Raw genomic sequence first — 17,314 nt, forward strand, 5'->3', positions numbered from 1 at the left:
CCCCCGCGCGCGCCTGCCACGTGGTTCCGGGGAACTCCTCCGAGTCTGACACGCTGCGAGGACCGCGGTGCTCTCTAGCAAGGTTCGAGGGACGGTTCGGGCCAGCGCCACCAGGGGTCGGTACCCTCCCCACCTCAGTCTGTCCCCGACAGGCCCCTAGTGTGCTCCTTCCCTTCCCCAGGGACTCTGGGCTCCAGAGCTCCTCTCTCCAGGACATACTTACCTCGTATCCAGGACATACTTACCTCGTAAGTCCAGGTAGGAATTTGGCACTCCCAGACCTTCCTGCGTGAGCTGCCCCAGGGAGGCTCCTGCAGACCGGTCTAACCTACTCATTTGACCCTCACTGCCTGTCAGATCCAGCCAAATTCCCCATCTCTGAAGTCTGGCTTCATTCAGACTTGCCTCTTTACTTCTCTTGCTTTGTACCACGCTCCCTTCAAACTTGATTTCGTGATACTTCCAAAACATATGCTTGGATTTCCCACATCTTTGCCGTTTCCTCAGGCTGTTTCCTCCCTGCAACTGCAATGGGTAGAGAAGGGCTGCTGCCTGTCTCTACCCACTGCAGTTCAACCCACTCCTCAAGGTCTGCCAGTATTTTCAGTTACAGAGGCTCTCCCCTTTCCTGGTCTTAGCCGAAGTACACACCCGGTATTGGGGAGAGTTGGTCACTGTTGAGGCCCCACCCTATGTGAGAAGAGCTTGGGGACATTCTGAAGGTGTATCCTGAGTCACCTGAGCCAGACTCCCGCAGTGACTCCTTCATGGGAAGGGGCTCTGGAAACCCTCCTGTAGGATACTAACTTCAAGACCTCCCCCCCCCCCAGTAAATGGGTACTGACATGAACAAACCTGCTGATTATAAGGGCAGAATTTGTAATACCAAGGGCTTACAAATGTCCAGTAGGATAATAGGGTTGGTACTGCCCCCTCTATTCTATGCCAGGCAAATGCCCTTTTGTACTTTCATGTTAGTGTGGGTCTAACTAGTGCCCACTGAGTTAAAAGAGACTTCTGGTGCTAGGTGGACATGCCTACAGTCATACCGAACGTGCCTACAGTCACCACTGTTAATCCTTATCAGGGGATTAATACGCTGATTTGGTTAGACCTCTATACCCAATCATTTCTGCTCTAAACTTTCTTGCATTCTCTGACACATGAGCTTTTGGGGGACATTGCAGATCTAAAGCATAACAATAATCATTTGATATGTTTAATTCCCTCTTCCATTTGCCAACAAATCCCCATTGAAATCATCAGAATGTCATTGGTCAGGGGTCCAAGGAGGTCCCTCCAAAGAGAATGGGACCTCAACTCAGCCTGGGCAGGTTCTTGACTTTTCTTGTTGAAAAGAATTCCAGGATAGATCAATAGCAAGATACAAGCCAAGATTTATTTAAGGAGAGCAAGGTATACACATCCCAAAAGCAGAATGTGGGCATCCCTGGCTTAGAGAAGGCAAGTGACACACAGTGTTGAACTCATTGATTACATACATGATTTTCACAGGAAGAAACGTGCACCTTCCAAGGCGAGCTTTTTTGAAAATCAAATCCCATGATAACTGTTTTAGTTAGCTTTTTCACTGCTGTGACCAAAAGACCTGACTAGAAAAACTAAAGGAGGAAAAGTTTACTTGGGGGCTCACAATTTCAGAGGTCTCAGTCTGTATAAGACAGCTTTATTCCTCAGGGCTCAGGGTAAGGTGGAAGAGTGTGGTGGAGGAAAGCAGCTCAAGACATGGAACAGGAAGCAGAAAGAAATTAAGCTCAGTTCACAAAATATAAAAGGCACACCCCCAATGACCCACTTCCTTCAGCCATACCCAACACGCCTACAGTCACCACTGTTAATCCTTATTAGGGGATTAATACACTGATTTGGTTAAACCTCTATACCCAATCATTTCTGCTCTAAACTTTCTTGCATTCTCTCACACAAGAGCTTTTGGGGGACACTGCAGATCTAAAGCATAACAATAATCATTTGATATTTGGGGCTCGGGGTGTTTCTTTTTGGTTAAGCAGTCTAGCCACAAATCATTTGTGGGCACATTGAGTAAGTCTTTGAATCTGGTGACATTAAATTGATTGTTTTTGTCCTTGTTGATGTGTTACAAGCATAGCTGGAGGTTTCGTTTATCTAAGGGTCTCCATCTACTGAGTCTCTTTTTCTCTCTCCCTGAGAACTCACCTGTGTCAAAACGGCCTCCAGAATCTCTAGAAAGCCGTTTAGGTATTCCCCAAACTTCAAGGTCAAGAGTAGAGACCGCTGAGACTAGAGGAGCCACTTACTACACGCAGAGGGGTAGCCCATCTGGGACCACCAGGCCTCAGTCACTTACTCACTCACTGTTCAGAGGTGAGTCATGGAGGTGAGAAGACAGGGTCAAATTCTTAACTCAGTGGTATCTCTGGAGTCTGTGGGGTGGGATGCTGAGGGCTCTTTGAGCTGACCTTTGCAGCAGGCACAGTGCTGAATGAAGTGAGGGCATGGCCTAGCTGGCCCCTACCAAGAGCCAGGGTCTGGTTAGAGGGGAGGTACTGCCCCAGTGAGCAGACAGAGATAAGCAACAAACAATAAGGTCAGACACAAAGAAGAGCGAGTCACCCAATTTATGAATTTTTGTTGTGTTTATGTCTTATTTAAGAATGCCTGGCCCAGCATGGTGGCACTCTCCCATAATCCCAGCTACTCAGGAGGCTGAGGCAGGAGGATTGTCAAGTTTGAGGCCATCCTGGGCAACTTAATGAAATCCTATGTCAAATTTTTAAAACATTAACAAGTCTGGGGATGTAGTTCAGTGGTAGAGCACCCCTGGGTTCAATCCCCAGTAGAAACACTGACTACAAAAGAAAACAGAATAAGAGAAAATAACTTCTGGGCTGATATAGCTCAGGGGTACAGCATATGCTGAGCCTGGGGAAACCCCTGAGTTCATTTCCTAGCAACAAAATAAAAAACAAAAACAGAACTCCTTTCCTATTCCAAAATCATGAAAATTGAGCTAGGGATGTAGCTCAGCAGTACAGAACTTGTTAAAGTCTTGGGTTCCATTACCAGCACTGCCGCCCCCCGCCCCCGAAAAAAAATCATGAAAAATTTCCTGTTTTCTTCAGGAAGTTTGACTTTTAGTTTTTACATTTAATTCAAGCTCTTTTATTCTTATTTTATTGTGGCATAGTGTGAAGCTGGTTGTGGTTCTCTTTCCTTTCTTCTTTTTTTCTTTTCTATTTGGCATTGACTATTCCAGTATCATTTCTTCAAAAGATTTTTCTTTTCCAGGTGGCTATCTATCTGTGGGCTCTCTATTCTGTTCCATTATCTACATATGTATTCTTATACCAGTGCCACACTGTCTAGATTACAATAGCTTTATAACAAATTTAAAAAAAATTTTTTTTTTTTAGTTGTCGATGGACCTTTAATTTATTTATTTATATGTGGTGCTGAGAATTGAGCCCAGTGCTTCACACATGCTAGGTAAGCGCTCTTCCACAGAGCTACAACTCCAGCCCCTACAACAAATTTTGAAATAAGGTAGTATAAATCCTCTTTCTTTTTTTTTCTCCCTGAAGTTATTTTATTTAAGTCTTTAAAAAGTTGTTTTATTTAAGTCCATATGAATTTTAGAGTCAGCTTGACAATTACATTTTTTTTTTCCTTTTGTAGTGCCAGGAATCAAACTCACGGCCTTATGAATGCTTGGCAAGTGCTCTACCACTGACCTACATCCCTAGTCTAGTTAATGGAAAATAAAACAAAAAAAGTTTGTTGGGATTTTGATGCAGATTGCATTAAATGTGTAATTAAATTTGGGGAGAATTGACCTCAATGATATTGAGTTTTCTGATCTATCAGGATGGTATATCTTTCAGTTCATTTTTTAATCTTTAATTTATCTTGCCATGTTTTATGGGATATTGGTCTGCAGTTAGCTTTTTATTTATTTATTTTTATTGTTATTGTTTTTTAAAAAAATATTTATTCTTAAGTTTTAGGTGGACACAATATCTTCATTTTACATTTATGTGGTGAGGATTGAACCCAGTGCCTCGTGCATGCTAGGCTAGCACTCTACCACTGAGCCACAACACCAGCCCCTTTATTGTTATTGTTGTTACTGGGGATTGAACTCAGAGGTGCTCTACCACTGAACCATATCTCCAGCCCTTTTTATTTATTTATTTTTTTTTTTTTTTGAGACAGGGTCTCATCAAGTTGCCAGGGCTGCCCTTGAACTTACAATCCTCTTGCTTCAGCCTCCTGAGTCCCTGGAATTACAGCTGTGCACATTGCCATGCCTGACAGTTTTTTTCTTACAATATATATATATTTTTTTCAGATTTGGGCATCAGAGTGATGCTGGCATTACAAAATAAATTGAAAAGGGTCGTCTATTTTCTAAAAGAGTTTGTATAGAATTTGTATTATTCTTAAATATTTGCTATAAATCAACAATGAAGCCTTCTATTCAAAGAGGTGTTTGTTTTGTTGGTTTTTTTTGGGGGGGAATTTTGAACTACAAATTTAATATTATGAATAGATATAGAACCATCCAGATTATGTACGTCTTAAATGAGCATTGGTAGCTTGTATATTTTAAGGAATTTGCCTATTTTGCTCATCTTAGTAGTCAAATTTATAGGAATAAATTTGTTTACAAAATTTTCTTGGTATTTTTTAAATTGTCTGTGTGATCTATGGTGTTGTCCTCTTATTATTTCTGATATTAGCAACATCAGACTTTTACCAATATAGATGATTTTCATTATTTTCCAATTTCTTTTATGAATTGCCTACTCACTAAGATTTATTTGTAACCCCCAAATTAATACATGTAGTGCTTAATGATCATTCACAGCGCTGGGCAGAGTGGTGAAAAAGTTGAGTTGCACAACATGCTAGTGCCCGGCTGAGGTCGAACAAGGCAATGCTTGGCCTTCTTTCCACAGTCTACTTAGTGCCATTTTGTGTGTGTGTGTGTGTGTGTGTGTGTGTGTGTGTGTGTGTGCTTTTTCTTGGTGATTTTGCTCTTTAAAATGGCTCCCAAGTGTAGTCTGGAAATGCAATTTAGTATTTCAAAATGCAAGAAGATTATGATTATGCCTTAGAAAATGTTTTAATGAGATAAGCTTCATCCAGGCCATGAGTCCAATATAATGAATCAACAAGACATATTAAATATGGTTTTTTAAAATAGAAACACACAGGGGCTGGGGATGTGGCTCAAGCGGTAGCGCGCTCGCCTGGCATGCGTGCGGCCCGGGTTCGATCCTCAGCACCACATACCAACAAAGATGTTGTGTCCGCCGAGAACTAAGAAATAATAAATAAATATTAAAATTCTCTCTCTCTCTCTGTCCCCCTCTCTCTCTCACTCTCTCTTTAAAAAAAAAAAAAAAATAGAAACACACATAAAACAGAGTTATGTTTAGATTGATTGAAGGAAAGTCGTGACCAGATGCTCACAGGAAACTAGCAATGGTTTAGTACCAACTAATTCAGAGTTCCCAGCAACGGTTTGCTTTTTTTAAAATTTATTTTTTTAGTTGTAGATGGACACAATACCTTTATTTTGTTTATTTAATTGCTTATGTGGTGCTGGGGAATCGAAGAAAGTGCCTCGTGCAGGCTAGGCAAGTGCTCTACCACTGAGCCACAACCCCAGTGCCCCCAGCAATGTTTTTGAACTTCACTACCATTAACAAGAATTAGCTATACTATTGATCTCTTAGAGAACTAGCCTTCTATTTCATTGATTTTCTCTATTTACTATTTTCTCATTTACTATTTCTCTTTTTTATCTTTTATTTCCTCCTTCTACTTACTTTTTAAAGAGAGAGTGAGAGAGGGAGAATTTTAATATTTATTTTTTAGTTTTCGGCGGACACAACATCTTTGTTTGTATGTGGTGCTGAGGATGGAACCTGGGCCGCACGCATGCAAGGCGAGCACGCTACTGCTTGAGCCACATCCCCAGCCCCTGCCTTTGGTTTCATTTGGTCTTTTTCTGGTTTCTTGAGGTGGAGCTTGGGTTACTGATTTGAAACCTTTCTTCTTTTCTAATGTAAATATTTAGTGCTGTAAATTACCTTCTGTGCCCATCTTGAGCTTAATGACAATAATATTGTTTTTATTTTCATTCCATTCAAAATAATTTCTAGTTTCCCTCATGATTTATTCTTTAAGAATTATTTTAAAATATTACTTAATTTCCAAATGTTTGGAAATTTCCCCCCATATGTTCCTGTCATTGATTCCCACTTTAATCCTATTGAGGACAGAGAATATACTTTGTGTGGCTTCAGCTTTTCTCCATTTACTGAGAATTGTTTTATGGTCCAGGATGTGGGCTATCTTGGTAAATATTCTCAGTACACTTGAAAAGATTATGTGCTTTGTTGTTATTGGGTAGAATGATCCATAAATGCCTGTTACATAAAGTTTATTGATAGTGTTATTCAAGTCTTTTATATCCTTACTGATTTTCTGTCTGCTTGTTTTATCAAAAACAGAGAGAGGGCTGGGGGTGTAGCTCAGTGGTAAGGCACTGGGTTTGATCCTTAGCACCGCATAAAGATAAATAAATAAAGCTATTGTGTCCATCAACAACTAAAAAATATTTAAAAAAAAACAGAGATACTGAGATCTTCAGCTATAATTAAAAATCTGTCTACAATTATGTATCAAATTTGCTTCATGTACTTTAAACCTTTTTATTTGGAATATAATAAACATTTATGATTCTTATATAATCTTGATAAATTGGCTGTTTTATTATTATGAAAGGATGCTATCTTTGGTAATATTCCTTCCTGTGAAATCTACTTATCTGATATTAATATAATCATTTCTGCCTTTTTCCAGTTAGTATTTGTACGTTCAACTAATTTCTATCCTTCAACTTTTTTTCTTACTTCCACAAATTTGGAAGACTTTATTTTTTTTAAAGATTTTTTTTTAGTTGTAGATGGACACAATACCTTTATTTATTTGTTTATTTTTATGTGATGCTGGGGATTGAACCCAGTGCCTCACACATGCCAGGTAAATACTCTACTACTGAGCTACAACCCAGGCCCAGAAGACCACTGTTTTACATAGAAAAATACAATTTTTCTTTTATGTTTTGTAGAATAGAGCTTTATAGGCATAGAGCTTTATTTTGATGTGTTTTGAAGGTTAGGCATTTTGAGCAGGGTGCAGTGTGTGTATGCTTTTTGTTTTATTGTAACATTGTTTATGCTAAATTCCTTGTAACTCAATGCTCTGTAAAATATAAAAATTTGAACGCATATGACCAGTGTATGTATGAACTTGGACAAGTTCAAACTTGACTCAGTTTCCTTCTCTGTAAAGGGGATAGTAGTGTGTCTCCCTCATAGGGTGGTTGATAGAATATAAATGAGCTAATACATGTAAGTTGTTAGAATAGGTTCTAACACATAATTAGCTCTGCAGATATGTTTGTCCCTGTTCTATACTTCAACTATTAACTTTTTTCTTTATCTTAAACAAGGCAGCTTCTGTTGACAGGACGTATAGCCAGGACTTTCTTTTTATCTAGTCTGATAATATCTGCCTTTTAATTTATGTTTAAGTCTGTTAAACTTGATAACTTTTAAAAAAAATTTACGTGGAATGAATACAGATGTAACAAATGTTAGATCTGAGTGTAAATCATAATGAACTCCTGAAAGTAGAATAAATTCAGTCAAGTTTTCTGAACACAATGCAATAAAAATTAAAAATAAAACTTTATAACAAAGATGAACTGGAAAAGTTTAAATCATCTACAAAAAAATTCAAATCCCTCCTAGAACACTGAAAAGCAAAATTAAAACAGATGCTTAGAAACGAACAACAACTTGAATAGTTGGTAATGGTTAAGAGTGAAGGACTCAAGTCCACGGTGGCCACATCCAAGTCCCAGCTCTGCTGCCCTCTGCCTCTAATCCAAGGGCTTAAGCTTCCCCATGTCTATTTCCTCTTTTGTAATATGAAGATAGTACTACTTAGAAGATTTTTAAAGGTTAAACAATATGCAGTTGAAATTACCCTTTAGCCAGGTGCAGTGGTTCATGCCTACAATTCCAGCAATTTGGGGGGCTGAGGCAGGAGAATCACAAGTTCAAAGCCAGCCTCAGGTGGCTTTAGTGAGGTCCTAAGCAAATTACCATATATTTTCACATATGTAATATGTTGCAGTCACAATTTTGATGTGTGAAAAGGTAAACCCAAATTCTGCTGCTGGTGGATAACTTAAACTTATATATTCAAAGAAACTCAGTCACACTACTTGAGTTTCTTTGGGATAAATATTCAAGCAACTTGGAATATTTCCTAGCTCTTCTCCACACCTTTGAATAAGTTCCATCAGACTTGGGTTCTTGGGCAGGAGCTTCTGTTTGAGTCTTGGTCACTGCCCTCAGGCAAGCTTCCAGAAAGAAAATTGAGGAAATGCCTGTTCCCTGCCCCAGAACAGGATCTTTTATACTCAAATAGAGATTTTGCCAAGTGCTGAACAGCCCAAATCCAGCAAATAGCTACCATGTCTTTCTTTTCAAAGAGGGGATTTTTCTTTCTTTTATCATTTTCCCAGAATGTGTTACAGCTCATGACTCGGCTCCTAACATCATTATGAATTCTTTCCCAAACTATGGTTTATAATACAAACTCTGCTTAAGACCCTCAGGATTTGGCTCTTGATCTATAGATATTTTTTGAGAGGTGGAGTGGGATAGAAATTCATGAAATAGCTGATGGATTGAAGGCAATGTCTATTAGAAAGACAAGGGAAAAAAAATCTTGGCAGAATAATCTCCTTATTTTATTCTGTTATGTTTTCTTTATTATGGCTGTTAGAAAATACATGGGATGCAGCCAAAGCTATAACTGGAGTAAAATATATAGTATGATAAATATAAACATAGGCTTTGAGTTAGGTCTGGGCTCCAGATGTCTTTGCTTTGCTATTAACCACCTGTGTCAACTTGGTGAACCTGTGTTCCTAGAGGAAATACAGGTTTGGTGTTCTAGTCAGGTTTTTTTCACTGCTGTGACTAAAAATCCTGACCAGAACAATTGTAGAGGAGGAAAGATTTATTTGAGGGCTCATGGTTTCAGAGATCTCAGTTCATGAATAGCAGGCTTCATTTCTTGGGGCTTGAGGGGAGGCAGAACACCATGGTGGAAAAGTATGGCAGAGGGAAGCTGCTCACATGGTGATCAGGAGCAGAGAGAGACTCTACTGCCAAATACAAAATATATGCCCCCTGAAAAGCCATGCCCCCAATACCTTCCTCCTCCAGCCATACCCTACCTGCTTTCAATTACCATTCAATCACCACCAGGGGAATAATTTAGTGATTGGGTTAAGGCTCTCATAACTCAGTCATTCTCCTCTAAACCTTCTTGTATTGTCCCACACATGAACTTTTGGGGAACACTTCACATCCAAACCATAATAGTTGGCATTCATGATAAAAAAAAACATTGAAGAGACTAGGGATAGAAGGAACTAACTTTAGTATCATAAAGGCTATGTATGAAAAATCCAAAGCCAACCTTATAGTAAATGGAGAAAAACTGAAAGCACTTCCTTTAAAATCTGAGACAAGACAAGGATATACACTTTTACCACTCCTAATTAATATAGAGCTAGAAATTCTAGCCAAAGCAACTGGGTAAGAGAAGAAAATAAAAAGGATAAAAATTGGAAAGGAAGAAGTCGAAGTATCACTGTTGCAGATGATATAATCCTATACCTAGGGGGAAAAATTCCACCCAAAGATCGTTAGAGCTGATAAACAAATTTGGCAAAGTGTCAAGTTAAAAAAATCAACATGCAAAAATCAATGCTTTCGTATATACCAACAATGAATTTGCTCTAAAAGAAATCAGAAAACAATTCCATTCACAATAGCCTAAAAAAATAAATATGTAGGAATAAATCTAACCAAGGAGGTGAAAGAGCTCTATAATGAAAACTATAGAATGTTAAAGAAAGAAATTAAAGAAGACCTCCAAAGATGAAAAGACTTCCCATGTTCATGGATAGGCAGAATTAATATTATTAAAATGGCCATATTACCAAAAGCAATATACAGATTCAATGCAATTACCCATCAAAATGACATTCTTTACAGAACAAGAAAATTCAGTCCTAAAATTCATTCAGAAAAATCAAAGATCCAGAATAGCCAAAGCAACTTTAAGCCAAAAAGCAATGATAGAGGTATTACAATACTTGACTTCAAATTATATTTCAGATCTATAGTAACAAAAACTGCATGGTATTGGCAGAAAAACAGATGCATATACCAGTGGTGAAGAATAGAAGACATAGAGACAAACCCACATACCTACAGTCATCTGGTCCTTGACAAAGGTGGCAGAAACATACATTGGAGAAAGATAACTTCTTTAACATATAATACTGGGAAAACTAGTTATCCATCTGTAGAAGATTAAAACTAGACCCTTTTCTCTCACTCTGCACAAAAATCAGCTCACAATGAACCCAAGACCTAGGAATTAGAACAGAAACTATGCAATTTCTAGAAGAAAAATAGAGTCAACACTCCAGCATATAGACACAGGCAACAACTTTCTCAATAGGACCCCTGAAGATCAAGAAATGATACCAAGGGTTAATAAATGGGATGACATCAAATTTAAAAGCTTCTGCACAGCAAAAGAAACAAGAATGTGAAGAGAACCTACAGAAAGGAAGAAAATCTTTGTTAGCTACTCTTTGAGGGAGGAAATACAGGGTTGGGTTTTTCTGAATATTTGGTCACAACCTTTCAACCAATCAGTACAGAAAAGGTGGAGCCTTACTAGCATCAATTGTAAATGGTATTGATGATACTATTTGCCTCATAGAGAGGCTGTGAGAATTCCATGAGATAATTCATTTAAAGTACTTGGGACTCTGCTTATATGACAGGTATCCCTGGACAATCTTGAGTAAGTGGGCCAAGAACCTTTCTTGGTTATATTTGGTCTTTCTTTCTCTCTCTCTCTCTCTCTCTCTCTCTCTCTCTCTCTCTCTCTCTGTCTCTTTCTTTCTTTCTCTTTCATTCGTTCGTTCATTCCAGGAATTGAGCTCAGGGGCACTTGACCACTGAGCCACATCCCTAGCCCTATTTTGTATTTTATTTGGAGACAGGGTCTCACTGAGTTGCTTAGTGACTCGATAAGTTGCTGAGGCTGGCTTTGAACTCTCGATCCTCCTGTCTCAACCTCCTGAGCTCTGGGATTACAGGTGTGCAACTCTGTGCCCGACTTTGGTTATTTGTCATACAACAATTCTTCCAGTAGAAACTGTCAAAAGGAGCATGATATATAAGGTTCAAGTTGTTTTAGTCCCAGGAGATAATAGGTGTGAAGTACAACACATCATAAAGTATTTGCTAGATTTCACATGATGATTTATAATGTACTATTCCTATAAATGTATAGACCAAATTCATCTCTGTTGCTCCAAATAAGAAAGAAAAAATGTAGTTAGATGATGTGTCTGGCAATCTTCGATAAACAAAAGAAAAGTAGGAAGGTATGAAAAAAGAAATATTGCCCAGGCTGTGACAATGTAGAGGAACCTCTTATTCTGCCTTCTTCCTGAGACTCTTATCTGACTCTGACCAGAGCATTAAAACCAGTAAGGAGAGAAGATTCACCATCAAAGGGCTAAGAAAAAAGTATAGAAAATGACTTAATATTACTGAATACTTACTTAATTTGAAAATGAAGAAACATAATGAAAATATACCTTTATATGGATATTTGATTTTAGAATTCTGAACCTTACATTGATTTGTAATCTATTCTCTAATTTGGGGCCTAGAGAGAGAAGGCTCCCCTATTTTTAGCAAAAATTCCCCTAATATGGCCTCAAACATGATAGATGGTCAATAAAATTTAAAAGTAACATACTGTTTAAAAAGAGAAAAATAAATAAATAAAGTGTTGAAGTAAAGGAGCTAGACAAGCAATGAAAAACAGAGAAATATTGAATGAATGCTAAAGTGTTTAGGGGTAAAAATGTACTGATGTTTGCAACTTATTTGAAATGCATAAAAAGTCAATTTAGACTTACTCTGAAATATAAAAATAAGAAAGCTAGATAGAAGGATAGGTGGGTCAATAAAAGCAAATGTATGAAACTTTATTTGTAGAATCCAGATGGTGAGTATGTAGATTTTCATTTTCAAATTTTTCATAGGTTTGAAAATTTCCATGAGACATTTAAAAGGTAACTGAGAAAAGAAATTGACAGAGATGCTGGGGCTGTGGCTCAGTGGGAGAGCACTTGCATAGCATGTTTGAGGCACTGGATTTAATCTTCAGCACAACATAAAAACAAATAAATAATAAAATAAATGTATTGTGTCCATCTACAACTGAAAATATTTTTAAAAAATTGATATAGATAAAAACAGAAAATTATATATTAGAAAAGAGAAAAACAGCAGATTTGTGAAATACATCCTAGAATTGGAAGACATATTCAATAGATATATCTCTACAAAATCAACTCAATAAAAAATTGGGAGCTGGGCCTGGTGGCACAAGCCTGTAATCCCAGCCACTCAAGAGTCTGGGAAGGAGGATTATAATGTAGTGAGCCAGCCTCAGCAATTTAGGGAGACCCCATCTCAAATTTTATTTATTTATTTATTTATTTTTGTACTAGGAATTGAACTCAGGGGCACATTACCACAAAGCTACATCCCGAGCCATTTTTATTTTTTAAGGAGACAAAACTCCAATGTACCATTTTAGTAAAAAGAAAGAGGAGGCTGCCAGGTATGATAGCCTATGCCAGTAATCCCAGCTTCTTGGGAGGCGGAGGCAGAAGGATCACAAGTTTGAGGTCTGCCACAGTGACTTAGTGAGGCCCTGTCTCAAAATAAACAATTAAAAGGGCTGAGGATGTAGCTTGGTGCACAAGGATTTGGGTTTAATTCCTACTACTGCAAAAGGAATAAAAAGAGGGAGGCAATCTCTTTTAAGAAGTGTTCAGAAAGATAATACTGATGACTTCCTACTAGTAGTTTTTCTTTATTGGGTACTTTTCTGGGAAAATAAAAATGACTAGTGTTTAAGGGGAGAGGGACAAGAAAGCAGGAGAAACCTAAATGAATCAATATAGCTATGGAGAAAAAAATAAAAATAAAAATATCATCACTTGCCCAAATAGAGCTAAGCCCAGATATTTGCAGGCTAGTTCCATCAGATCTTTGAGAGATAGATGATTGTGGTACTATAGTTTTTCCTAGGTATCTGCAGGGCCTTGGTTCCTGAAAACCCCTCATTAATACCAAAATCTGTAGATGCTCAAGTCTCTTATATAAAATGGCATAGTATTCGCAAATAATCTGGGCCCATGCTCCTGTGTACTTTAAATCATCTCTAGATACTTATAAGACCTCATACAATGTAAAAGCTATCTAAATGTTAATATAATGTATTATTTAGGAAATAATGACAAGGAAAATTCTGTATGTGTTCAGTTTTTTTTTTTCTCAAATATTTTTGATCCAGTATTGATTGAATCCGTGGATGAGGAACCTATGGAGATGAAAGACCAACTGTATTAACATGTCCTCTAACAAGCTAGAATGATCCTAATTGCAAAACCTGAACAATATAACAAGTTAAAAAATACTATCAGTAACATCATTTATGAATATCAACATCAAAATTCTAAATAAATATCAGCAAATTTTAATCATAGTCATACATTGAGAGACTAATGCAGCATGCCTAAATAAAACTTACTTCAAGGATATAAGGATGGTTTAATATTAAGAAACACATATACAATTTATAACATTAACTTGCTAAAGGAAAATATAATGTAAATGGGTGCTGAAAATATATCTGATAAAATTCAACATCTCTTACTGATTTAAAAAAAATTCTAGGGCCGGGATATAGCTCAGTGGTTAAGCGCTTGTCTAGCATGCTTGAGGCACTGGATTCAATCCCCAGCATAGGAAAAAAAAAAAAGACAAAATCTCTGATTTTTCCCTCAGCAAATAAAGAGAAAACTCTTGAAACTAAGGATAAATAATGATACCAATGGGCGACACTTAGTATTTAAATCAATTATGCCAGGCTTAACAGGAAAACAGCAAAGACATTCCCATTAAAATCCAGAACACCATTATTACCCTATGTTCACATTTGACTACTCGACCTGCGTGACTCTACATCATGTACAACCAGAGAACAAGAAGTTATATTCCATTTATGTATGATGTATCAAAGTGCATTCTACTGTCATGTATAACTAATTAGGTCAAATTTTAAAAAATTCAGAGCATGAGGTTTTTTTGCTCTTCTCACTGTTATTATTCAGTTCTGGGACTTCTAATCAATACTAGAACAACAAAGAGAGATGAAAGGTTTCTTACCGCTTTGGAAAAGGAAGAGCACCTTCCCTGCCCCACCTCTCCCACCCCATGGCTTATTCCTGGAAAAGCCTAATAAAATATATGAAACAAATGGAAAAAAAAATGACATCCAGGTCCATGAAAAGTATTTTTAAAAATCCAAAGGTTTTTTTTTTTTTTTTTTTTTTTTTTTTGCACAGTATCAGTAACCAGTTGGAGCAGGCCATGGAGGAAACACTGACAACAGCAACAACCAATTTTAAAATCACCCAGTCTAGACCTCCTCCCTTACACACATGACCACATTCATTTTCTTAAGATGCCTGCCTTCCTCGCACGCCACCAGGCTGGGTTGTTGGAAGGAGATGCCTACTTAACTGTGACAGAGTGTGCTTGCTCTTGGCAGCTCCTTGCTGATGCAGAAGGTGAGCTCGATCTGAATCCAGAACCACCACCTTCCCCCCACTCCTGTGGCCAAAGCCCAGACCTTCACTTTAGAACCAGTCAAAACGGCACAGGAAACTTTATGGAACTGGCAGAGGAGCATGAATGTAGTTCTGCCACAGCCTCAAGCACTCCATCCTGGGTGCCAGTGTTTGTGTGGCTTGGGAGGAGAGAGCCCCGACTCTTTTTAAGGTTGCAGAGGGATGGGGAAGTGTCTAGAAGCTGAGCTGGATGGAGCATGCACTGGAACATGTGGGCTTAAAGAAGGGCTAAGAGAGGAAGACAGAGAGGAATGGAGTGGACTCGAGGTCAGGAAGGAAGTAGTTCAGTGCTTCTCCCACGGAGGGTGGTGCGAGGAATGAGGAGTAGATCATGTCTTACCTTACCCCTTGGCACTGCCCTCACCTGCTCTGTGGTATATCTTCTTTTTGCTCCACTTTCTTCCCTAAATCAACTCAGCCCTGTTCTCTGTTCCCAAGCTGACCTACAGAGCTACTCCACAGGCCCCCTTGCCTTGGGTTACTTTCTCCACGCAGCTTCCCTCTCTTGGGGTTCTGCTAGTCCCCTCACCCCACTGGGTCGGGCTCGGGGGAGTTCACAGCCCCACTGTTACCACTCACGTGCTGCCCATCCCTGTGGTTTCTCCACACCTATTGGCCCACTCCTTTGTGAATAGTCCCTTTACCAAATCTTCCTCAAATTCATCCCAACCTGGTTGGGCTTTCTGTTTTCCTGTGGGGACCCCGACCTATATAAATGCTTACCTACCTATTTGTAAAGCAACTGCTCACACCTGCTACAGAGTTCAGTGGGAGACCGGGAAAGACAAGAAGGTGGTCCTTAGGATGAAAGAATGTCATCTGATTACCTGGTAGGATTCTGACCAGGTGGGGTTTCCGCATGTGAACCGTCAGATTAGGAAGGACCCATCAGCAGACAGTGTCCCAAATATGAAACTAAGCTTCCCTGAACTTCTCCTCTTAGGGGCAGTGAGGTGGCCACCTCCTCTGCCATTGTGGACAGAGGAGGGACCCTCTCCGGATTACAGAAAGACCCATGTACAGAGATGGCTGAATGTCTGGTAGAGGCAGAGAGAGGAAGGTGTGAGGCTTTTCCCTTTGTTTATGTTTCCAGGTGTTTGCGGGGGAATGTGTATATGCTATTATTATAGAAAAACAATACAGTGAACTTTGTTTTGGAAGAATGGAAGATGGGGAGCACAGGGGGTGCTCCTGCCTTCCACTCATCCCCAACAGCTTAATTGCCAAGGCTCAACTCCAGAATGTAACTCAACCTGGGTCTGGCAGTTGCCATCTGTATACATCAGGCACTGTGTAAACAGTCCTAGAAAGCTCTGGAAGACTGTGGCAGTTGTTTTTATGATTCCTGTTGCTCCTTGAACCTGTCTCCCTCGACCCCTCTCGCCTGTCTGACCTCAGTTGACCTGCTTTGCTTGCCGCCTGGTACTGTCCTCTTGACCTTGTCTTGCATGACTCTACCTCCAAGAAGCTTCCTTGTGCTAGAGAAGGCCAGACCTGGCCTCCAGCTGTGGCTTTGCCCTGCCTTGGCGTGTGGCTTCTGCCCTCAGGGCCTGTTTCTGTGTATACAGTGGAAATCCAACCTCAGCCCCAAGATTGGTGGACTAGGGAAGGGCATCCCTCTGATCCCTCTGCCTTCCCTTCCTCTCAGCTGGCAAAGTGCACAACACAGGCCTCTTTGTAGCCGGGAGAGAGGGAGGAAGCCTCCTGGAGAAGGGTCTCCTGTCTCTCTGAGAAATAGAGCACTCTCCAGGAGACTGTGTAGGCTTCACTCCACCAGCCCAGTGCTAGAGAAGAAGCCTTCAGTCAAATGAAGGAGAATAATATTGGGTTTTATGTTAAGACCATTAATGTCCTGGTGGGTTTAATTCTCCTCCCATGGTCGAGCTGAAACAGACCCGGCTAATCCTACAGGGAGGGACTGGCCCAGGGGAAGCCTGGCCCCCACCCTGGCGCAGTTTGTGTTTCCTTAATAGAACCCAGGATGTAAAAGAAGTGTTGACTTAACTAATACACAGACCAGTAGGTGAAGTCGATGGGCACACCCAGCACATCAGGGTTATCCCGCTGGTCAGTGTAGCTGGAAGGGCAAGGGCAGAGGCGTTGGCTGCCACTCTGGTGTAGCATTCGAGCCAAGCACAGCTGACATGCCTCACACCTCCCCTCCCAATGTGTCAGCTCTGCTGTCCTACTGGCACAGAACAGGACTCTCCCATTCCCATACTCAAGCTCTTCCTCCTGCTTTCTGCCTTTGCTCAAAGTCATCTGGCAGAGCCTCCTGATTTCCAGAAGGCCCAGCTCAAATCAAACCTTCTGTTAGAAGCTTTCTGTCTTCTCCCTTGTTAGAGTCTAGCTCCACTTCCTTATGTTTCGCATGGCATGTTGTGTGTGCAGTTAGATTACCTACTCTAAGGTGAA

General features: G+C 39.7%; 1 long non-coding RNA gene across 1 annotated transcript in view; it reads left to right on the forward strand.

Annotated features, from left to right (window-relative positions):
* The first annotated feature begins 3 nt into the window (after nt 1-3).
* Nucleotides 4-17,314, forward strand: part of LOC308637472 — a 31,605-nt gene continuing 14,294 nt past the window's right edge. The window contains exon 1 of the long non-coding RNA XR_014019621.1: nt 4-82. This is a non-coding gene — a long non-coding RNA (uncharacterized lncRNA). The remainder of the gene's footprint in view (nt 83-17,314) is intronic.

Source organism: Spermophilus citellus (assembly GCF_964194105.1).
Source record: "Spermophilus citellus genome assembly, chromosome: 2".
Lineage (NCBI taxonomy): Eukaryota > Metazoa > Chordata > Mammalia > Rodentia > Sciuridae > Spermophilus > Spermophilus citellus.